This window comes from Trichechus manatus, unplaced genomic scaffold, assembly GCF_000243295.1.
Source record: "Trichechus manatus latirostris isolate Lorelei unplaced genomic scaffold, TriManLat1.0 scaffold00054, whole genome shotgun sequence".
Lineage (NCBI taxonomy): Eukaryota > Metazoa > Chordata > Mammalia > Sirenia > Trichechidae > Trichechus > Trichechus manatus.
In genome coordinates this window covers 13,163,442-13,188,198 of record NW_004443990.1, presented here as the reverse complement: position 1 = coordinate 13,188,198, position 24,757 = coordinate 13,163,442, and the positions used below count along the sequence as shown (strand labels likewise).

The 24,757-nt window shown below is 38.9% G+C and overlaps 1 protein-coding gene across 2 annotated transcripts in view; it reads right to left on the bottom strand.

The window, feature by feature from the left end:
- Positions 1 to 23,166, bottom strand: part of SPOP (speckle type BTB/POZ protein) — a 72,573-nt gene extending 49,407 nt beyond the window's left edge. For both annotated transcript variants that reach the window (XM_023732778.1, XM_004377958.2), the window contains exon 1: positions 23,015 to 23,166. The gene's annotated coding sequence lies outside the window, so the exon portion shown is untranslated. The remainder of the gene's footprint in view (positions 1 to 23,014) is intronic.
- Between the last annotated feature and the right edge of the window lie 1,591 nt (positions 23,167 to 24,757).

Genomic DNA, 24,757 nt, shown 5'->3' with positions numbered 1-24,757 from the left:
GGATTCAAACTGCTGACCTTTTGGTTAGCAGCCATGCTCTTAACCACTGCGCCACCAGGGCTCCGTAATTAAGGACAGTGGGTTCAATAATGATTTAGAATGCAAAGAAGACCTTGGTCAGCGTCTTAGTTATCTAGTGCTGCTGTTAACAAAAATACCACAAGTGGGTGGCTTTAACAAATAGAAATTTATTTTCTCACAGTTTAGGAGGCTACAAGTCTGAATTCAGGGCACTGGCTCTAGGGGAAGCCTTTTTCTCTCTGTCCGCTCTAGAAAAAAGTCCTTGTCTCTTCTGCTCCTAGACGATCGTCCTGTGGCTTGGCATCTCTCTTCCCCCATCTCTGCTTCCTAGTTTGCATTTAATCTCTTTTATATCTCAAAAGATACTGACCCAAGATACCAAAACCCGAAAAGCAAACTCACTGCCGTTGAGTTGATTCCTACTCTAGCAACCCTACAAGACAGAGTAGAACTGACCCATAAGGGTTTCCAAGCCTATAAATCTTTATTGAAGCAGATTGCCACATCTTTCTCCCGAGGAGCGGCTGGTGGGTTTGAACCACCAACCTTCTGGTTAGCAGCTGAATGCTTTAACCACTGTGCCACCAGGGCTCCACTCAAGATATACCCTACACTAATCCTGTCTCATTAACATAACAGAGACAACTCATTCCCAAATGGGATTATAACCACAGGAATAGAGGTTAGGACTTACAACACACATTTTTGAGAGACACAGTTCAATCCATAACAGTCAGGAACTACAGTTATCCATTATGTAGAGTTTAAATTCTCTCCACGATCAGTAAGCATGTTGGAAACAATCCAGAAAATGCATGCAACATTGACAATCCCCAGCCTAGCTTTCCAGTCTTACCTCCTGCAACTGTTCAAATTAAGTCAACTGTCAAACTATCTAACTCCATTGCTCAGTCTACATTTACAACAGAATTAGTTAAAGTGACTATACAAAATGGATTCCCTTCAAAGGATGTGGGGTTACAAAGATAAGTTTGCAACTCTATTTGTTCTTGGACCTCTATAACCTTTTCTCCCTTTCAATTTAACCAAACCTCTACTGATCAAAACAGCACAGACATGATTCAACTCTGATCCTCAAGATGCTAAAAGGCTTTCTTTACTCTATTTCCTGGAAATCATTTCCTGTGAAGCAAAGATTCATCATATCAGCCTAATCAAATTATTATCAAATATTCAGAGTGCCCATTTTGAGACATGGTGACATCATGAAATGGAATTGATTCAACAGTAATGGGTTTGGTTTTGGCTTATTTTGAGAGAGACCAGCAGATTATTTAATTTTTAGAAGAGTAAGTTTTCCCACCTATACTAGTAGTGGAGTCACCAGCAAAGATAGATTTTTATCTTAAGGCCAACAACTAATCTTAACATTAGTAAATGTGTTTCTATTGTTTGAGCCCTTAGAATCAATCGACTATAAAAAGTATTTATTGAATGCAGTCTGGATGTCCAGTCCCATGTTGAACTCCCAGCCTCACCATTGTCAATTTCTTTGCTTGCTTTGAATAAGGAGAAAATGCTCTGGCCTTGAAGAGCCAGGAAAAGACTCAACTTATTGTTAAGAGAGGAACCGCTCATATTTTCAAGAACTGAAAGCTTCTCATCAATACGTAATTTTTCCCTCCTTGAAACAATTAATTTCTCTATCATCTTTTACAGAAGATTTTGCTTTTAAATAGCAAGCATTGAGAATACTTCCTGTCTCCTACAACATCATTTTGATTGTACACCACTAAGAGATATTTGTCAATATACAAAGGCTATTTCTCCATCTATAAAAATCTAGAATAGTCAGCTAGGTATTCTGGTCAAAAGGGAAGCTTTGAGCTCAAGATACAAATTCACTTCAAAGAATTAAATCCTTAAAGAACTCATAAACAATAAAGATCATGGAAGAAAAAATAGGGACAACACTAGGAGCCCTAATACATGGCATAAACAGAATACAAACCATAAGTAACAATGCACAAACACCAGAAGATAGACCAGATAACCGAGAGCTCCTAAAAATCAAACACTTGTGCTCATCAAAAGACTTCACCAAAAGAGTCAAAAAATTACCTGTAGACTGGAAAAAGATTTTTGGCTACAACAAATCTGATCAGCGTCTAATCTCTAAAATCTACAAGATACTGCAAAACCTCAACAACAAAAAGACAAATAACCCAATTAAAAAATGGGCAAAGGATATGAACAGGCACTTCGCCAAAGAAGACATTCAGGCAGCTAACAGACACATGAAGAAATGCTCACGATCATTAGCCATTAGAAAAAGGCAGATCAAAACTACAATGAGATATCATCTCAACCCAACAAGGTTAGCATTAATCCAAAAAACACAAAATAATAAATGCTGGAGAGGTTGTGGAGAGATTAGAATGCTTATACACTGTTGGTAGGAATGTAAAATGGTACAACCACTTTGGAAATCGATTTGGCACTTCCTTAAAAAGCTAGAAATAGAAGTACTATACAATCCAGCAATCCGGCTCCTTGGAATATATCCTAGAGAAATAAGAGCCATCACATGAATAAATACATGCATACCCATGTTCATTGCAGCACTGTTCACAATAGCAAAAAGATGGAAACAACCTAGATGCCCACCAATGGACGAATGGATAAACAAATTATGGTATATTCACACAATGGAATACTACACAGCGATAAAGAACAATGATGAAGCCGTGAAACATCTTATAACATGCAGGAATCTGGAAGGCATTATGCTGAGTGAATTTAGTCAGTCGCAAATATTGTATAAGACCACTATTATAAGAACTCAAGAGAAGGTTTAAACACAGAAGAAAACATTCTTTGATGGTTACAAGGGTGGGAGGGAGAGAGAGGGGTATTCACTTACTAGATAGTAGACAAGAATTATCTTAGGTGAAGGGAAGGACACACTACACGAGAAGTCAGCACAACTGGACTAAACCAAAGTTAAGAAGTTTCCTGAATACAACCAAACACTTCAAGGGACAGAGTAGCAGGGGCAGGGGTCTGGGAAACATGGTTTCAGGGGACATCTAGGTCAACTGGCGTAACAAAGCTTATTAAGAAAATGTTCTGCATCCCACTTTGGTGAGTGGCATCTGGGGTCTTCAAAGCTAGTAAGCAGCCATCTAAGATGCATCAATTGGTCCCAACCACCTGCAGTAAAGGAGAATGAAGAACACCAAAAACACAAGGAAAAGTATTAGCCCAAGAGACAGAAAGGACTACATAAACCAGAGACTTCATTAGCCTGAGACCAGAAGAACCAGATGGTGCCCGGCTACCACCAATGACCACCCTGACAGGAACACAACAGAGAGTCCCTGATGGAGCAGGAGAAAAGTGTGATGCAGAACTCAAATTCTAGTAAAAAGACCAGACTTAATGGTTTGACTGAGACTGGAGGGACCCCAGAAGACATGGCCTTCGGACTCTCTGTTAGCCCAAAACTAAAACCATTCCCAAGGCCAACTCTGAGACAAAGATTAGACTGGACTATGGGACATAAAATGATACTCGTGAAGAATGTGCTTCTTAGCTGAAGTACATGCATGAGACTAAATGGGCAGCCCCTGTCCAGAGGCGAGATGTGAAGGCAGAGAGGGTCAGGAGCTGGTTGAATGGACACGGGAAATCCTGGGTGGAAGGGAGGAGTGTGCTGTCACAGTACAGGGAGAGAAACTAGGGTCACATAATGATGTATGTATAAATTTTTGTACGAGAGACTAACTCGAATTGTAAACTTTCACTTAAAGCACAACAATAAAAAAAAGAAAAGAAAACTGCCTCCAGTTGTTTCTGTTATCAGGGGATCACAAAAGGGAAAAAAAAAAAAATTTGAGGGTGGTCTTCTTAGCCCTGTTCTCACTACACCAAAAATTATCCATAGGGCCCAACTCTAGACACTGACTCAGAACAGATGGCTCCAGGTATCCAACAGAGGGATCAACTGGAAAAGGGACGAGGAGTTGAACCAAACAAAAAAACTATGTGAGAGGCCCCCAGATTCTACCACTAATGAAGGAACCCTTACCTGGCAGGCATGAGTTTGGGAAGGCCCTTTAAGATTGGCTGTAGCTGGAAGAAAAATTTAAGTCTTCTAGGTGCTGGCAAATTCTACCTAATGGAATTTAACCTCCCACTTACCAAACTGAATTAAACACATTAGCAGATAAAAATTTTACATTGAGAGTTTTCAAATAAAAAATCTAAACCAAAGAAATATAAATATTCCAAACACAATTAAAAGAGGCATGCCTCACACTTAGATGAGATAATGACATACTTCAGTACAATCTACTATTTTCAAGACACACAAGAATCTGTATCTTGGACTTGAGATTGGTATTAAGTGGCAATGGATCAAGGAGAGAAAAATAAATGACTACCTGGAACTAAAAATCAAATCCAAAGACATTCAGTTTAACAGTGTGCTTGCTTATACTTGTCAACAACAAACTGAAGCAATGTTTGGCTGGGTTGCTATGTTAAACAGCAAACTACTATGACATAAAAGAAAATAACGGCTCACAATTGGCTGTGGACAGTCTGGTAACCAAAGTTCATAGTTATTGGTTAATGCCCATACCTATCAGAAAAGTTTATGCAATCAGATCACATAATTCAAATATCTTCCAAAAGTAGTTTTTAAAACTGATGTCCAATGTTTTTGAGACTTCTACACAATTTATAATTAACCTAATCACCACTATAGACATCTCATGTTTATAAATTCTGAAATTTTCACAACTGATGTTAATGCAGTTAATTCAATACATCTTTATGTTATAGTTGGCAATAAAGAAAATGTTATCCTCATCCTTTACCCTATGATAAAATCATGACCTTTAATTCCTACCACACTTGGAGGAGATAAAAAAAAACTAATTCAAAAAGTTTGCAATGCCTAGCAAATAGTATTGATGCCTCTGAATTATGGTGTTGGTGAAGAATATTGAATATACCACAGACTGCCAGAAGTACAAACAAATCTGTCTTGGAAGAAGTACAGCCAGAATGCTCTTAGAAGCAAGGATGGCAAGACTTCGTCTTATGTACTTTGGACATGTTAATGTTATTAGGAAGGACCAGTCCCTGGAAAAGAACATCAGACTCAGTAAAGAGAGCATCAGCGAAAAACAGGAAGAGCCTCAGCGAGATGGACGGACACAGTGGCTGCAACAATGGGTGCAACAATGGGTTCAAACATAGCAACAACTGTGAAGATGGCGCAGGACCGGGTAGTGTTTCGCTCTGTTGTACATGGGGTCTCTATGAGTTGGAATTGACTCAATGGCACCTAACAACAACAACAAATGTTTGAAAAAGGAATGAGTGAATACATCATGATCCAGATAAAATGACCTCAAGGATTTTTACTTCCCTTTGTGAAGATTCCGTATTTACCAAGTGATCATTTGATTAGTATATCATAGTAGTTACTGGTTGTATGATCTCAGTCAAGTGAACTAAAAAAAACAAAAAACCTCTCTGTGCCTCAGCTTCCTCATCTGTAAAATACAGACAAGAAAACCACAACGAGGGGGAAAAAAAGTGGTATAAATAATTCAAAACAGTAAAAAAAAAACAAACAAAAAAAACCCCTATATATACACACACACACACACACACACACACATATATATCCTTAACGTTATTTTGGAATCCATTATGTAATGTTTTTCCTATAAAGTTGTATCTAAAATTATATCTTAGCTGAACTAATAATAAAATGTATTTACACAGCCCAGACTTGCATTAAAGCCATGATGGTAGTGAATTCAAACAAAAAAAGAAAGCCAGCGTGAGATAAATTTCTACGGATAACTTACATGAGGATAATTTAAAACTGATTATCTATGAGTTGGAATCGACTAGATGGCAATGGGTTTTTGTTTTTTTTTTAATATAATAATTTCTCTCAACAGCATCCTCTTGAGGCCCAAGCTTAGCCATAAAATTCTTTTAAAGGAAAATCTCTAAACGCCATTTGGAAATAAAAGATGAGAACAACTGAGATTCCAAAGGTGAATCAATCTAGACCTGGAAGCACATGAGAGAATCATCCAATTGAGAATTTTTGCTCCCACAGATGTGAGAGTCCATTATTGCATCCTAATGAGCTAGAAGTGATATCAGCCTGACTGCCAGTTCAACTTATTTTATAAAATCAAGGTATTCTTGAAAGGTTATATAACAATTTCAGGGCCAGAAAGGATCTGAATGACCACCTTGTCTAAACCCTTTGATTTTGTAGAAGAAACTGAGATCCACAAAAGTTGCCACGTCTGTCAAACTACATAATAAAATAAATATTTAAGTATTAGGACATTCATTATTTAAATAATTCAGCTTTATAAATAAATAACCCCTCTCCTATATGTAAGGCGCCCTGGTGGTGCAGTGATTAAAGCGCTTGGCTGCTAACCAAAAGGTTGGTGGTTCAAACCCAACAGCTACTCTGAGGGAGAAAGATGTAGCAGTCTGCTTCCGTAAAGATTTACAGCCTTGGAAACCCTATGGGGCAGTTCTACTCTGTCCTACAGGGTCGCTAAGAGTCGAAATCAACTCGACAGCAGTGACTTTGATGTTTGGGTCCTCCTATAATTCTTGTAAAAAGAAATTTTAATGTATTCAGTTTGCTTAAATTGGGCCACACCTATGTGTCTGCTTTATCTTATAGTTCAATATTGTACAACTTCAGATATACTAAAAATAAAATCACAGTCCACTGGGACATAACTTAACTCCCATACAAGCCACTCCACAACACCACAACATGAACTCTCCTCCCCAGTTAGTCTAGCGGTTAGACTCTAGCTTATTTGTCAGCTCATACATGCAACCATGTGCCTTCCTCTAAGCTGTTCACACTATTCTGAAAGCCAGAGATGTTCTCCTATCTCCTATCTGAATCCTTTCCATCCTTCTAGATCCAGGTCAAGTCCTACCTCGTCCTGAAAAATTCCCTAATCACCCCAGTTCACTGTGAATTCCTATCATACTTATTGTCACTTTCTTGGCAGTTAGAAGTGTTACTTGAGGAATTCTTACATGGCAATTAACATAGGATGCCCAGAAGTAGAATTCTTCTGTGTCTATGTCTTTCCCAACTGAAGATTCGCATTCAGTAGGTCTAGTGAGACCTAGGAATAGGTATTTATTTTTCTAAAAAACTTATCAGCTAGGTAGCCTCTGATAAAATGAAGAGGAAAACAGCTGGTAGTTAAGAATTTTAGGATTTTTTTCTTCATTAAAATGTCTTTTAATGCTGTTTAATTATCTTTTCAATCATAAAAATACTTAAAGACTAATTAGGAAAAAATGTTATGTTGCATACCTTTTAACACAGCAATTCCATTTCAGGAATCAATCCTAAGGAGCCAATCTGATCAGTGCATAAAGATTTATGCACAAGGATGCTCACCACAGTATATAATTTATAATGCAAAAATTGGGGAAAAAGTAAGTTATCAGTAGGGGATTAGCCAAACAAAATATGATGCATCCATATGACAGAATTCCATATAGTTAAAGACTAGTTTTCACTCACATGAAGAGATCTACAATATATTAATGAATTTTTTAAAGCAATTTTTAAATACGTATGATCCAATTTTTGTAAAGATGTAAACATCTACATGCACATACACACTTAGAGAAATGTCCAACAAGATATCTGGCATAATGTTAACGTAGTTAACTGGGTGGTGGGATTTTGGGTAATTTTTACTTTTTTTTGTATTTTTCTATTTTTTTCATGATTTTATAATTTAAAAAAAAGTATTATTTTCACTCTGAAAAAAGTACAGTTTAGGTTTTGAAACACACAACTGTTTTTAATGATTTGTGTGTATAGTGCTCGTATTTACTACCATCAACATCAAAGAGTAACACACTAGCTCATGAAGGGGGTAGTAGTCCCTAAAAATGCGTCAAGGTTGACATGCCCCAGTGGCACAAACAGTTAAGTACTCAACAACTAAATGAGAGTTTTGCAGTTCGAATCCACTCAGGTGCCTTCTAAGAGAAGCATAACTATCTGCTTCTGAAAGGTCACTGCCTCAAAAATCCTATGGAGTGCAGTTCTACTCTGCCACATGCGGGGTTGCCATGAGTAGGAAATGAGTCAATGGCAGCTGGAAAACAGGTCATGACAATGACCATAGATTTTGTTATTTTCATAAATTTTGCTACTCCCATGGTAAATCAATTTTATATAACGAAACCCAAATCTATGGTTCAAGCTTCACCAGCTTTTCCAAAACCCAGTGCAACAGATCCAACTGCCTGTCTGCTTAGGCAGCCTTTTCTAAATGTCAATACATCCAAAGTCAAACACTATCTTTTTTTCTCAAACCAGCTCCTCCTGACTGTTTTATATCTGTTAATGGAAAAATCAATCATTCATCGGGCTTAATATCAAAAAGTTATTTCTCATTCCTTGCCTACTGTCCACCCCTACTCAAAGTGGCTCCACAGCTCCTCAAATGTCTCCACGTCTACTCTTTGTAGTCCTACTGCCATCGTCCTAGTTCATGATAGCATCGACTCTTAGTCAGATAATTAGAAAAGGCTAACCCCTCCACACCTCCAGTTCTTTCCCCATCAAATTTACACTATATGGTATCATTTAGATACTTTTACAACTATCAATATGCAGATGATGTACAAATTGATAACTTCAAGTCCTGACTTCACTTCAAGCCCCACTCATATATCTGCCTACTTAACACATTTATACTTAACTTCATTCGCATCTCAAATTTAACATACCTAAAATTAACTCCTGATTTCTGATCTTCCCTCCAAATCCTACTCCTACTCCTCTCATTCTTCTCCACACCCCCACACCCCAGCTCAGTTAAGTGGCACCTCTACTCATCCAGTTGTTTGAGCCAGAAACCTGGAAGTCATTCTTGACACCTCCCTCTCCCTCAACCTCCACATTCAATCTATAATTAAATGGATTCTTTCTTTAACATATTTCTCAAATCCATCTACTTCTTTCCATCTTCTCCGTCAGGAAGTTCTACCTGCAAAGATTTTTATTTAAGTGGTCTAGGGTGCAGCCCAGGTATGAGGTGATTCTAATATGCAGGTGAGAACCTGTGCTCTTGCAGGATCTGGACTCCCACCAACCTCTCTGACCTCATTTCTACTACTTTCTTATTTGCTCCCTTAACTCGAGCTACAGTGGCCTCCTTGTTGGTTCCTTGAACATGCCAGGCACATATAAGCCTCATGGCTTTTACTCTTGCTCTCCCCTCTGGAGTGCTCCTTCCATTAGATATTCGTATGGTTCACTCATAATACCCTTTTCCCCCAGTCATTAAAATTTTGTAGTAAAATATATAGACCAAGAAAACTGTTATTTTAACCATTTTTAAATGACCAATTCAGTGACATTACGTTCACCATGTTGTGCAATCACCACCATTTTCAAAAGCTTTTCATCACCACAAACAGAAACTTAGTACCCCTTAAGCAATAATTCCCCATTCTCCCCACAGCTCCTGGTAACCACTAATAAACTTTTGCCCCTAGACATCTGCCTATTCTAGATATTGCATGTGAGATCACACAATATTTGTCCTTTTGTGTTTTATTTCACTTAGCATAATGTTTTCAAGGCTCATCCATATCGCAGCAGGTACCAGAATTTCACTTCTCTTTATGGCTAAATAATATTCCACTGTGTATATATACCACATTTTGTTCCACCTTTTGGCTATTGTGAATAATGCTGCAATGAACATTGGTGTACAAGCATGTGTTTGCAGCCCTACTTTCAAGTGTTTTGGGTATACATGTAGGAGTGGAATTGCTGAGTCATATGGTAATTCTTTAACTTTCTGAGGAAATGCCAAACTGTTTTCCACAGTGGCTACACCATTGTATACTTCCACCAGCAATGCACAAGGGTTCCAATTTTTCTACATCCTAATCAACATTTGTTATTTCCCATTTTTCTGATAACGGCCATCCTAGTGGGTGTGAAGTGATATCTCATCGTGGCTTTGAGTTGCATTTCCCTAATGACTAATAATGTTGAATATTTTTTCATTTACTTATTGACCGTTTGTATATCTTCTTTGGAGAAATGTCTATTTAGGTCTTCCGCCCATTTTTTAATTGTGTTGTTTGTCTTTTTGTTGTTGAGTTACAGGAGTTCTTTATATAACCTGAATTAAACCCTTATCAGATATGTAGTTCCCAAATATTTTTTCCCATTTCAAATACTACCTTTTTGTGGTTTAGTGGGGCCTTCTCTGGTCATTCTATCTAAAATTGCATTCACCTCCTGCCCAACACTCCCTATCCCTTTCTTGGTCTTTATTTTTCGCTTTGGGACTCATCACCTTCTAACATACCATATATTTTATTTATCTTGTTTACTGCCTGAATATATGCTCCATGAGAACAGGGATTTTTGTCTGTTTTGTTCCTCAAGTGTATTCCCAGCATCTAGAACAGCATCTGGCACACAGTTGACACTCAATTAATATTTTTTAACTCCTCAGCAAGGCCTCCTCTGACCTTCCCCTCCTTCCCCAACTAAATTTAATCTCCTTGTTTTTCTCCCTAATAGTAATTTATTCCTTTCCTTCATAGCATTTACAATTTATATTTGTGTTTATTTGTTGAAGCTTTGTCCCTCTCCATGACAGTACGGTTTTTGTTTAGTTCACCCTTCTATACTGTGCCTCATGCTATACATGGCACAGAGTAGCTATTCCAAAGAATATTCAACAGATGAATGAATAAATGAACGTGGTCAAATAAATTTTCTGAAAGCATGCTTTCAACATGCTATTTCTTTAACCAAAAATTTTTGAAAGTTCCCCATCATTAAACCCAAACTGCCTGGCCTCGGTAGAAGACCTTCCATGTTCTGGGCCAATTTACTTTCCAGTCTGATTTCCCACTACTCTATGTATCCTTTGCTTCAGTCATACTACACTGTTCATTATTTCTAGTACATACCCTATACTAACAAACACTGCATTTTCCCACTTCCACATTTTTGCTCATGAAATTCCTTCTGCCTGAATTCCCATCCCCATCTCTGCCAATTCTAGCCTTTATAATACCTGCCCTTCAAAGCCCAGCTCAAATGTAACCTTCACAAAGGTTACCCCATCCCAGCTTCCCCAAGTGAACAATCTGTTCCTATTCTAAACACCAAAATATACAATACTGGTTTAATGCCCCACTCATTTCAGAACACACCCCTCTCCCACTTTCTCCAATGCCCTTTGCTTATAGTCATTCAATAGAAATTTGTTGAAATGACATCAGTTATCACTACTCCCTTCTCCCTCTCACAATACATATTTAAATTGTTGTGGGGTGGAGGGAGGGGGAAATGTTTCTCTTTAGCAAGACTCTTTAATGATCAAAAGATACAAAGCTAGAATGGTAAATTCCCAGCCTTAACCCTCCTTTTCTATGCCTCTTCTGTAAAGGCAAGAGCTTCCCAAATGCAATTTTTGGAGCTCAGATTTTTTTAATGTATTCAACTGCTTGAAAAAATGTTAAGCTGTATATGCTACTACTATGATACAAATTCCAAACGACTTATTAAAATGGGTTATCTTTCTAAGATCATCACATACTTGAAAGAATACCTGGCTGAACATCAGAATACCTTAAACTCTGGTGTGTTTGAAGATGATAATTCCTAGAAAAACATTTCTGTTCAATGAGAAATTTCAAACTTTTTATGATCTTTAAAAATACCCCATTCATTTCTACATCATGTTAAGTGATGTTAAGTGACCACAACAATCCAGTAAAATCCTACTTGTACCTCAAGTAATAGATCTTTGTTTCCCCACCTATATCCTCTCTTAAGGTCATAGTTCTCCAGGTGTGATCCATGCATCCCTGAAGGTCATTGAGATCCTTTCAAGGAGTACATAAAATCAAACTATTTTCATAAAAATACTAAAAAATCATTTGCCTTTTCATTGTGTTGACATCTGCACTGATGGTGCAAAAGCAATAATGGGTAAATACTGCTACTTTAGCACAAATCAAAGTAATGACATCAAACTGTACTAGAATCATTGTGTCCTTCACCATCATGCACTGGTGTTTTAAAAAAAAAAAAAGCCATTTTCACTTAAGAGTGTCCTTAATGAAACAGTAAAAAAAAAAAAAGAAAATTAATTCTATTAAATCTGAATCCTGGACTACAGGTCTTATAAATATTCTGTGTGATGAAATGGGAAATATGCATAAAGCACTTCTGCAGGATACTCAAGCACAATGGCTGTTTGGTGAAAAAGCACTTGTGACTGTTTTTGAGTTCTGAGCTAAACTAGCTGCTTTTTTTATGGAACACTACTTTTACTTGAAGGAACAATGGACAAACCGTTATTCAGACATGAGTATCTACCAGACATTTTCTGTAAATGGAGTTTGCCATTTCCAGGAAAGCAACTAACAGTATTTGTTACCAATGATAAAGTCCAAGATTTAATCAAAAAATAGAATTTTGGAAAACTTGTATGTGCCATGGTGAGCTTGACAGTTTCCCAATACTTACAGATTTTTCAGATGAGATAAGTGGTGATTAATTAAAGTGGCTTTTTTGATACTGCATTATGAAATGTGTCAACATTTGGAACAGTTACATAACTCAACGAACCAATACTTCCCAGATGACCGATATGTGGTGTTATAAAATCACGCGTGGGTAAAAGATCCATTCCAAGTGCAAGACTGACCAATGGGTTTTAACGTAACAGTAACATCAATATGCTTTTACACTCCACACTGAAACCTAACGTACAAGAAACTACCACTTGTCAAGTTTTGGCATAGTATCAGAGAAGATATACACAATTATCTGAAAAGGCTGTAAGATACGCCTCCTTCTTCCAACCACATATCCTTGTGAGGCCGTATTTTCTTCATATACTTTAATCAAAACAATGTATCACATGAGACTGAATGTAGAAGCAGACATGAGAATTTAGCTGTCTTCTATTAAGTCAAATATTTAAAAGATTTGTAAAAATGTAAAAATATGCTACTCTTCTCACTGATTTTTTTAAAACACTTCACAAAAATGTATTATTTACGTTAATATTAAATTGGTTTATTATTTGTTATTTCAAATTAATACTTTAATTTTTTCATTTTTCATTTCTAATTTGGTAAATATCAAGATATAACACACATAAACAAAAGCTCTTTGGGGTCCTCAATAATTTTTAAGAGTATAAAGAAGACCTGAGACCAGAAAGTTTGAGAACCAGTGCTCTAAGAAAATCTGCCTCTGACTCCAGCCACCCCCAAATTGCTGTTTTTACCAAATCTTCCCCACTCCCATCCCCAGGGTGAGCTGAACCTGGTCACTCATCTGATCAGGGGAAATTAATCCTTAGACTGACACAATCAGACGTCTCTCAGGAATCTGAATGAAGCCTGATGAAGACACTAGAGTTCATTAACTCTTGTTGCTGAGACCTGGTGGTTTCGTTTTTCCTTGCACCACAACAGCGATGTCCTTTTAATAAATCTCCTTTTATATGAGCTATTTTAAATAAATTTCTTTTCCTTATGATCAAGAAAGCCTTAACACCTAAAATCTCAATGCCTTTACCAAAAGTGTTTAATTTGGTGTCTTAGACACCAAATTATAACAAAATTTCCCTCAATTTTAAGATCATATCCCTATAAAAGTGAAAATCACTCCAACAAAACAAACCATTGAATCGCAATTACAGGCTCATTCAGAACAAGAGACAAAGTTAATGATCAGCTGCTAGACTGGGAGGCTTGATTTATTCCTCCTTTTTTGGAGGTCATTATACATCATGTCAGTATACTTTAGACAGACAGCAAATGCCTTCATTAAAATGTACCAACCTGACATGGTTTTTCAGGGATCCTGATGGACAGAAAAAGAATAAGGTAGGGAGACTTGCCCTACCAGACATGAAAAATTTTTATAAAGCTATGACAATGTCTTGGAAGAAGTACAACCAGAATGCTAAGGATGGCAAGACTTTGTCACCTATACTTTGGACATGCTATCAGGAGGGATCAGTCCCCGGAAAAGAACATTATGCTTGGTAAAGTAGAGGGTCAGCGAAAAAGAGGAAGACTCTCCCCCGGACACCCTTCTAGCTCAGTAATGAAGTCACTCCCAAGGTTCACCCTTCAGTCAAAGATTAGACAGGCCCATAAAACAAAACGAGACTAAAGGGGCACAACAGCCCAGGGACAAGGACTAGAAGGCAGGGGGGGCCAGGAAAGGTGGTAATAGGGAACCCAGGGTTGAGAAGGGAGAGTGTCGACACACTGTAGGGTTGTTAACCAATGTCATAAAACAATATGTGTACTAACTGTTTAATGAGAAACTAGTTTGTCTGTAAACCTTCATCTGAAGTACAATAAAAAAAGAAAAAGAGAAAGACTCTCAACAAGATGGACTGACACAGTGGCCACGCAACAAAGGGTTCAAGGATAACAGCGATTGTGAGGATGGCACAGGACTGGGCAGCGTTTCATTCTGTTGTACATAGGGATGCCATGAGTCAGAACTGACTCAATGGCACCGAACAACCACATGATAATAAAGGCAGGACAGTACAAGCATAGGACAGGCATACAGACCAAATGGTACAGAACAGAGAACGTAAATACAAACCCTTGTCTATATGGAAACATATACATGGCATTACAAAGTAGTAAGGGGCAGAAGAACTATTCAACAAATGATGCTGGGATACCAGGTAATCCTTATGGAAAAAACTAGATCTCTACTTCACATCAAACATCAAAATACATTCCAGGTGGATTAGAGACCTAACTGTGAAAAGCAAAACTTTAAAACTTTTAGAAGAAAATATAGGATGTAAGTTTATTACCTCAGTGTAGCAGAGGATTTGTTCAGGAAGACACAACAAACACAAACTATAAAGGAAAAACATAATACATCTGACTACATTAAAGTTTAAAATAAGGTTCAATAAAAAATAAAGTTAAAAAAATGTAAAACAAAGAGATAGCACTTCACATACATTACAATGAAAAATATTAAAAAGCCTTATACACCAACTGTTTGCCAGGATGTGGTAAAATCAGAAGTCTCATACAATTTCTGATGGAACTGTAAATTGGTATAACTCCTGTAGAAAACAAATTAGCAACAGTAAAGTCAAAGATGTTTATGACCTATGACCTGACAATCCCACTTCTAAGTGTATACCTAGAGAAATTCTGGTGCACGTCAGGTACAAGAAGGTTTATTGAAGGATTATGTGTAATGACAAAAAACTGGCAACACCTCAAATGTCTATTAACAGGAAATAGATAAATAAATTGTGGTACAGTATATTCATATAATAAAATACTATAAAGCAGTTTAGCGAGCCCTGGTGGCACAGTGGTTAAAGTGCTCAGCTGTTAACCAAAAGGTCGGCAGTTTGAATCCACCAACTGCTCTGTGGGAGAAAGATGTGGCAGTCTGCTTCTGGAAAGATTTACAGCCTTAGAAACCCTGTGGGCAGTTCCACTCCGTCCTACAGGGTTGCTATGAGTTGGAATTGACTCGATGGCAGTGTGGTTTGGTTTGGGATACAGCAGTTTAAATGACTGGAATCAAGCTGTATGTATCAATCTAAGTAAATCCAAAAACCATACTGAGTACAAATATCAAGGTACAGAATGGTACATATTGGATTCTAGCATTTATCTAAAGTTTGAAAATGATAAACACCCATGGGAATAATAAACATCAAATTCAAGATAGCTGTTACCTCTAAGGAAAAGGGAGGTGAACAGAAGTACACTAAGGCTTCACTGTTCCTGTAATGCTTTATTACTTAAAAAAAAAATCCGAGAGCATATATAACAAAATGTTAAGATTTGATAAAGTTGGGTGATGGGCACATGAGTGATATTATTCTCTATATGGAGCTCTGGTGGTGCAGTGGTTAAGAGCTATGGCTGCTAACCAAAAGGTGGGCAGTTCGAATCTACCAGCCGCTCCTTGGAAAACCTCTGGGGCAGTTCTACTCTGTCCTATATGGTCGCTATGAGTTGGAACCAACTCGATGGCACCTAACAACAATAGGGTATTTTGTGATAAAAAAATTAAGGCAGCACCAATGACTTTCCACCTTTAAAACCTGTCATTTTTATTTGCAGCAAATGTCTACATGGCTACCTCTTTCTAAATACCAAAAAAAGGAGTATATAAATCACAATTTAAGGAGATGAATAATTACATACACATTTTTTTCTCTTACCAAAAATAAATAAATTAAAAATACGAGAAATTAGAGGCCTTCGGAGGACTACTGCAAGCATGTAGCAGGTACCATGACAGGAAGATTTGAGCCAACAGTTTCTTAAAAAGAAACAGCTAAGAGTAAAGGTCTCCATGGTCAGATAAGGGTTACTGTCTGAACGTTTCATTCCGGCTCTAAGGTCTGCATCCAGCCCTCCCAAAGCTGCATGACCAGCTTTGCCACAGAGAGCAGCTAGGCAACTCCTGCCTGTTCTATTAAAATGTGACCATAGTTAGAAGAATGAAGGCCCAAGCTTTTCCTAAAGGCTGGAGTTTAGAATTTCTTTTATTGTAAAGGGAGCTTGTCAAAAACAAAAGTAAAAGAAGCTACTGGATGTTATTAGCAAATCTGTCAGCACTGACCTTCAGAGTGGCTCACCAGGCCCGAAAACAAACACAAGAAACAGGTGTGCTTCCCTGAATACACAACCAGAATTTAATATAGGCCAGTATTATTATGAAACCAGGTAGACAATAGCCTTATAAAGTCTGGAAGTAAATATGACAAGATGGTAAAAAGAAAAAGGAATTTCTGATAAATATCAGAACACTGTTTTGTCCAGCTTCGCGCAACTTGAAATCAGATGTGATTACTCAAAATACCACTACGTGGTAAAAGTCTAATAAAACATTTTTTGCTAAGGTGACAACGCAGTTCCGCTGTATCTTTTGTTTGTGTTAACCTTCATTAGTGTGAGGGATTTTTCAGAAAGCACTGTGGATGCACTGACATTTCTCCTGAGTCTACACAGTTCACGTTAGGAATCCACAGGATTCAGCACAGTTCCAAACACAGTGTTGAGACAGCCAGGTATCAGAGTTCATGGCCTAGCTGAAATTTTTCCCGAATTAAGAGCAATTTGTCTCACTCTCTTTTCATGATAAAAATCTAGTGATAATGAAAAAAAATGCTACTACAGCATAATCTTACATGACACTCCATGTGGAGAAATGAGTGTAAATGAAGAAAAGGGAGGAGGAAAGACAAACACATACTTGTGCATATACACACAAAGATGTTTGTATGTAACTATCAAAATCCCATATTCCAACAAAGCTTATAAACACACGTCTTTAAATTTTATCCTGTGTACCTTTCATCTCAGAAAAAAAAAAGCAGAATTGCTTATGAGAAACATAAAATTCCCTTCTATAGTTAGTTTTATTTTAAAGGGGGGCCAGGAGAAGCAATGCTCTCTTCAGAGATACTACCCTTTTTCACAAGAGTATTCAACACAAGGAATCTTGTGGGTTGCAGGATCCAGAATCCAGCAATGCCACAGGAACAAAAGTGAGTCAAACACTAAGTGCCTTGTGTTAAAGGCATCTTTAGTTTTAGAATTTGGTTCCAGAAGCTCCATAAAGGAGGTGAAAACTTATTGAAAGGAAAGAAAATGTGATGTTTATAAGGTACAGAGGTAAGGGTTTCATATCTAGGACAGGAAAAATACAAAGCAAGCCAGGAACTTCTGCCAGAAAGCAAGGGAGTGCTCATACACCAAGCTTGAAGGGGCTCCACAGGTCAAATACGGGACATTTTGAGCATCAAAGAGAATGTCTATAATTATTGATAAAACACAGACTGAAAATCCACGAGTTCATAATGATACTAAAACAAAGAGAGAGGGAAAAAGAAAAACAATTCATTTACCACCACTGGAGGTGACTATGATACCATCTCCTTACTCAGAAAATTGTAACGGGAAAGAATAAGGGATTTACCTCAACTTTCTATGCAGAAATTCTAATTTATTCCTAATTAATGAGTGAAATCTTTATAGACGAATGAACACTAATCTCTGTAAAAGGCATCACAAAATTAGAAAAATCACCATTTTGCAACAACCAATGAAATAACTGGTTCAGGCAAGGATCATCAATAGAGCTAACATCATCAGGTGAAAAGCTGCTGGAGAAGCAAAATAGTATGGTGCCGAAGTGTCACCACCCTACAAATTACTTGTTAGTTACGAAGAAAAACTAATGTTTTTACAATGGAGAGATGTGGTATTTACCACCGTAATGAATGATCAAACAAACTCAGCATCATTGATAGTGGGGCATTATGACATAGGGTTCTCCTATTGTGATGCAATATGAGGCACAAAGCAACACCTATGAAGTATTCTTACCAAAAATCTTCAGCCTAAATCTAATCAAGCCTTAACTGCCAGATTATAAAAAACACAAGGATAAAGGCACAAATTAAATGATACCACGAGGAAACAACAAGAAAACTCCAGAAGTGATATATTCTCAAGACAACTGCCCTGGTCTCTTAAAAAAACCAGTATCATGAGGCTTCTAAATAAGCTGTTCTAGATTTAAAAAGAGACTAAAGAAACATAACAAATATAACATCTGGGCCTTGTCTGAATCTTGGTTTGGAGAAAAAACGTACAGTTAAAAAAGTCATCTTTGAGACAACTGGGAATACCTGAACACGAACTGGGTATTAGATGGTATTAGAAAATTACTGTTAATTGCCTTAACTGTGACAATGTATTATAAGAACAATTAGGTAAAACAGTGTCTTTATTTTAAGGAGATGCATCTAAAGTATTTAAGAGTGAAGTGTCATGACATCTACAATATAAAGATGTATATACAGTTTGTATATGTACACATATGTACACACACGAACATATATAGATAAGCAAATATGACAAAATGTGAACAATTAAATCTAGGTGATGGGTATAAAGGTGGTAACTGTACTATTCTTTCAATTTTTCTGTATTTAAAATTCTCCAGTTTAACAATTAAAAAAAAAAAAAAAATTGGTTCAAACTGTATCTCCAGGAAGGCCTCTCATGAAATGAAAGTTCCTCTAAACGTTGTTGTTAGCTGCCGACCAGTCGGCCCCAACTCCTGGTAACCCCATGCACAACGGAACAAAACGCAACTACTGTGATGCATAGGGTTTTCATCGGCTAGTTTTCAGAAACAGATTGCCAGGCCTGTCTTCTCGGTCCATCTTAGTCTGGAAGCTCTACTGAAACCTGTTCAGCATCACAGCAAAATGCAAGCCTCCACTGAGAGACAGGTGGTGGCTGCGAATGAGGTGCAGTGGCCAGAAATCAAACCCAGGCCTCCTGCATGGGAGGCGAGAATTCTACCACTGAGCCACCAATGCCTCCCTGTAAGCCTTAATCAGTCCTTTACATGGTCCTCTGAGCCTAGAACACAGTGTCTTACTGTTCCACTCTGTTTTCTAACTGTTCTCTTATTGTTTCATATACTCAGTAGTTGGTTTTCCAACAAGACTGTAAGCTCCTTCAGGCACAAACCAAAAAAAAAAAAACTAAACCCATTGCCATCCAGTTCATTCCGACTCATAGCGACCCTATAGGACAGAGTAGAACTGCCCCATAGGCTTTCCAAGGCTGTAATCTTTATGGAAGTAGAATAGACTGCCACATTTTCTCCCCTTTCAGGTACAGGCATCTTTTAATCCTTTTCTATTTCTTCACAGCTCAAAGTGAAGTGTTCTGCAGTCAGCAGACTTTTAAAAAGTGCTAATACCGATACTCTGCACAAAGAAGGAACTCAATAGAGTACTCTTAACTAGCTAAGTTAGCTTTTCAATTCAACACTCCTTGACAGTTCAGTTGTATAAACAATTCTGAGTCACAGTAATCAAAAGGAGATCACAAACCATCACATATGGGCTTACAGAATTTCACACAGAGAAACTATCGTCTAACAGTTGGAGGAAAAAATTCGAATATAAGTTCTATATGTCTTCCTAGCACTATCATGGATTTGCTGTGAGGCACATGGTTTTATTCTCAAGATATTATTCTTCAGTTGAACAATACTCCCACACCCATGTGCAAAACTGTGACGGTATTTATCCACAACTCCTCGGTGTAATGACGCTTAACGAGCTACATAATGAACTTTAAAATCTTAGATAAAAGATCCCACAAAGATCAAAAATTTCGCTAACAGCGTTGGTGAGGAAACAGGCACTCGACTGGCAGGAGCGTAAATTGGTACAAGCTCTATGGAAGGCAATTTAGCCATTATCTACCAACATTAAAAATGCACGTACCCTTTGAGTCAGTACTTCCACTAGAAATTTATCCAATACTGAGGTACACAGTAAGTACATATAAGGAATTAACTTACATACTGGAAACAACCTAACCATCCAATAATATGATTGAATAATGGTACATCTATACAATGGAATACCTGTCATCTTTCAAAAAGGAAGAAGTACTGTATGTACTGTTATGTATGGAATGATCATCAAGATACAGTACGTGAAAAAAGCAAACTGCAGAATAATCGGTATAGTATCTTATCATTTGTGTAATACAAATGACCAAACAAAAATCACTAAAGAATAAAAGGCGTATATGCTTGCATAAGCACAAACTATCTCTGGAAGGATCAACTAGATACAGGCAACAACAGTTGCCTCTGGGGAGGGTAACTAGATGGAAGAAAGGGAGATGGTAGGAGAGACTTTTCACTTCCTCTCACTGTGCACCTTTTGAACTTCGTTTCATATACATGTACGTGTGTTACTCATTCTAAAGAGTGATTTAAAAAAAAACAAAAAGCTCTGCGCCAGTATAAATTATTTAATGATACTCATCCTAATCCTAAAAGCATTTCATGCTTATGTACCATAAAAATTTTAAATGAGTCTTGGGCAAATTCAACTAGACGAAATGTTCCCAGATAAGAACAAAGCATCCCAGATGACAGAAGACTACCGAGAAGAAGAACATTTATTACCTCAGTTTCACTTCAAGATTTCACCAGAACCTGAAAGAAGTCTGGACACAGGCAACATTAAACACCTCCCAGTTATCAAACTAGCCACTGTGAAGAGCTCTAAAAGGAAAAGTCACCAAAGTACCAAATGGACATTAACCACCCCAACCCTAAGTATGAGGCTGTCACAATAACTTATACTCCTCAGTCTTTGCACAAGGAAAAAAAGATGCGTCTCCAGCTCTTTGCCAGGACACAGCATGATATATGTACCCCAAATTCCTGTGCTTCCTGTGTCATCTCTTGGATCCAACTGTAACCATGGCAACAGTAAACAGCACAAAAGACAGCTGAATCAAGCAAAGACCAGGGTTAAACTGGGAGGTGAAAAATATATATACACTTCAACGTTCAAGAACATAAGGTCCTAGAGTAAAGAACAGCACCCAAAAAATTCTTGAGAGAAGAATACCAAGGAAAATAAAACACAAAGGAAAGAGAACAGAAAATCAGGCTTACTAATATGTCCCATATTAGTTATCCAGATAGGAGACAGAGTTGGCAGGGACGACAGAAAATGCTCTCCACCCCAAACAACTTAGCTATTCAATGCTATTAAGCAAGCCTTTTGCTACTAAGAGTTTATCTTTTCCTCACCCTATTCAGATGGCACAGGTAAACAGCAAAGTATCCAAAAGAGTGGCAACACAGGAGGAAATTAAACGACTACATATAATCTGCCAACTGAAAACAGCTCCCAGATGGCTGAAATATTGTTGTACTTTAAAGTTCCTTGTTTTAAATTCTTCTATCCGCCAGTGTGAAAGAAAACATCACTCTCATTACTTAAAACCTCCACTGGATGAGTTATTGTCCACCACTAGTTTCAGATTGCTTTTGTTTTCATGTGTTCACAGTGCATCAATAATGTACAGCTAAAACGAAAGAGCTAAAGAAGATCTTTTACAGAAAAGAGGCAAATGGGTCACACAAATTCGGAGGACTGGCAGATGAGAAACCTGATGTCTTGATTTAGTTACCACCCTAAGCCGCATACCGTGCTCTTTATCTCCACCTTATCTAGTTCTGTGGACACAGTTAAGGATTTTACTAAAAGGAAATCCCCTTGCTTACTTTCTTTTTTATAATCCTTACTACTCCTTAGAAAGGTTACCAAAAGTCCCTGCCAAAATAACTGAGTAAGTTGAGGCACCTACTCCTAAATTTAGGAGCGGTCTGTACTATGCGTACAACATGACACGATGGGAGTAAGGGAAAGGAAAAGTAATCCTAAAACTAGAAGTTGCAGTGACAGTTTCAAAAGAAAGGTCAGCGTGGGACAAGTTGGCTCTGGGAAGCGTTTGTAACCTGGGAGTCTCTGGGGCAACACCAGATGCAAATAGTGCTGTGTCCATAAATCCCTCATATAAATTAAATTTTCTCCTCTGGATAAGAGCAACAGGCTCACTATCTGGCAGCAAGTCTAGCCCACTGCCTGGGAAGAAAGGGGGCGCGTGGTCAAGAGGCTCTTTATCCCGCAGGTCCCTGCAACACGGCGATGCGCATGCGCCCCCAGGGCAGCGACCAAGCATCCCTAGCTCGTTCACACTCGCGCATGCGCAGTCTCCCATCTCGCCGCAGGCGACAGCTCACTCTTTGGCAAGGGGGATGGGCCTGGGAAAATGATGGCGGGGGGACTGAAGGCAGGGGGCGCGTTTGTGTCTACTGAATGCTTGGGATTGGGAGAAGGGACGGTTGATTAGGCTCTGGCATTCGCAGGCCACGTAACCCGGGATGTGGGAAATGAGATAGAGAACAGTATACGTGTGTGTGGTGGGGCGGAGTTGTGGGGGGGTCAGCCACCTCTTAAGGGAGGCGCCCCCCCCCCACTCCGACAGGACAACCCCCTCCCTCGACTCTCCTCCCCCCACTCACCTGAGAGCGGCGGCGACAGCTGCTGGTCCCCGTCCCCCTGCGCTCGCCTCATACTGTCCGCAACATCCGGGACCTGCGGGACCGCCGATACACAAATACACACACACTCGGAGCGCGCACACTCACACACATACACACACACACCCCGAGACACACCGGCCGGAGCGTCATGGCGTCAGCACGTCGACGCAGCGAGCGCGTACCCGCCGGGCCCCACCCCGCGCGGCCTCCTCCCCTCTTCTCCTCTCCTGTCCCCTCCCCTCCCTGCCTCTTGTCCCTCCTCCCTCTTCCTCAAGCCTCCGCCTACCTTCCGAAGTGCGCATGCGTCCCGGGGCCTCTCCCGGGCCAGGGAAATGAGAGGAAGGAGGAGCCTGAGAAGAAAGAGGCGGGAACTCGGAGGGGGTCGCGTGCAGGGCGCGCGAGGATTGCGCTGAGGTGCGAGGACCAAACAGAGGGATGCCAAGAGGGGTAGGGAGTGGACAGCGTAACAAGAAAGGCATTTAACAGCAGAAACGTATTTGTATGCGGTGTATGGATTGCCAACAACTTTGACATCCGTTAGCTAATTTTGTTTTAACGAACTCTGTGTTAGTAACTATTTTTTTGGACTCTTACGGTAATGCTTGAGACCCTTTTAAGCTACTTAAAATTTAGAATTTGGAAACAAAAGCAAGAAAGACCGTTCTTTTGGGTGGAAGGTGGGGTATATAGATGGCTTAACTGAAATGAAACTGATTCAGTGACAATTTGTCTTGGACACCTCGGTCCTTCCTAGCTCCCAGGGGCCATCAGTGATTCCTGAACTGGGTAAAAGAAAAAAGTCAGAGAGCATCTTGGCCCTGGGAGAAGAAAAGTCACCTCCCTATTAAAGTAATAACGTCAATGAGGAGATATTTGTTATTGCTATGATTCTTTCCTCTAGCTTAAATTTTTAAAAATTATTCTTACTGACTGAAGCCAACTAATCCAGAGCCCTAAATGCAGGCACTGTCTCTTTTCCCTACTAAGAGAGTATCGTTACGTAGACACACATGTGACATTGGTCCCAAAAGAGCAACACTGATGATCCTGTGACACAGATGGGGTGACAAAGTGTGGGCCCTGCTTTGGGAACAACTCTCTCATTCCTGTGGGACTGTCTCTAGGAGATGGTACTCAAGGTGTCCAGGCACATGCATCCTGGCGCCAAGTGGCTGGTGATTCTGTTCAGCAGGGAAGGCTCAGAGCCCATGAGCAAAGCTACAGGGGTTTAGAAAGAACTCCCTGACAGTGCCAGGTTGTCCTCCGCTTTCAAATACACAAGCAGACCCTACAGCCCCACAGTTTAAAATTTCCTAGGAATCATGGACAAAACACTCCAAACTCCTAGCACCTGTACAACCTGTATTTCAGCCAAAATGATCAAGAAATGGAGATTCCAAATTTTACAATGACGTGGCTACTGTGCCCACTCAAAAACAAAAAGAGCTTTTGTTACCTATTCGACTGATGATTGAAACTTTTCTATTAGATTTCACTTATCATTATCAACAAGCATTCATTCCTTTAGCTGAAGCCAGCAAGGTTTATGTCCTTGTGACATTTCAGAATGACCCAGAGGTAACCCAGTAAACAATTGTAAGTAACTGGCTTCTGGGTGTCACAGAGGCTGTTCAGCTATCTGATTTCTTGACTTCAGATTTCGCTGGAAGTCAAAGAAGAAAGAAAAGGGGTGCTCCTGGAAGGGAGGAGCATAGAGGTACA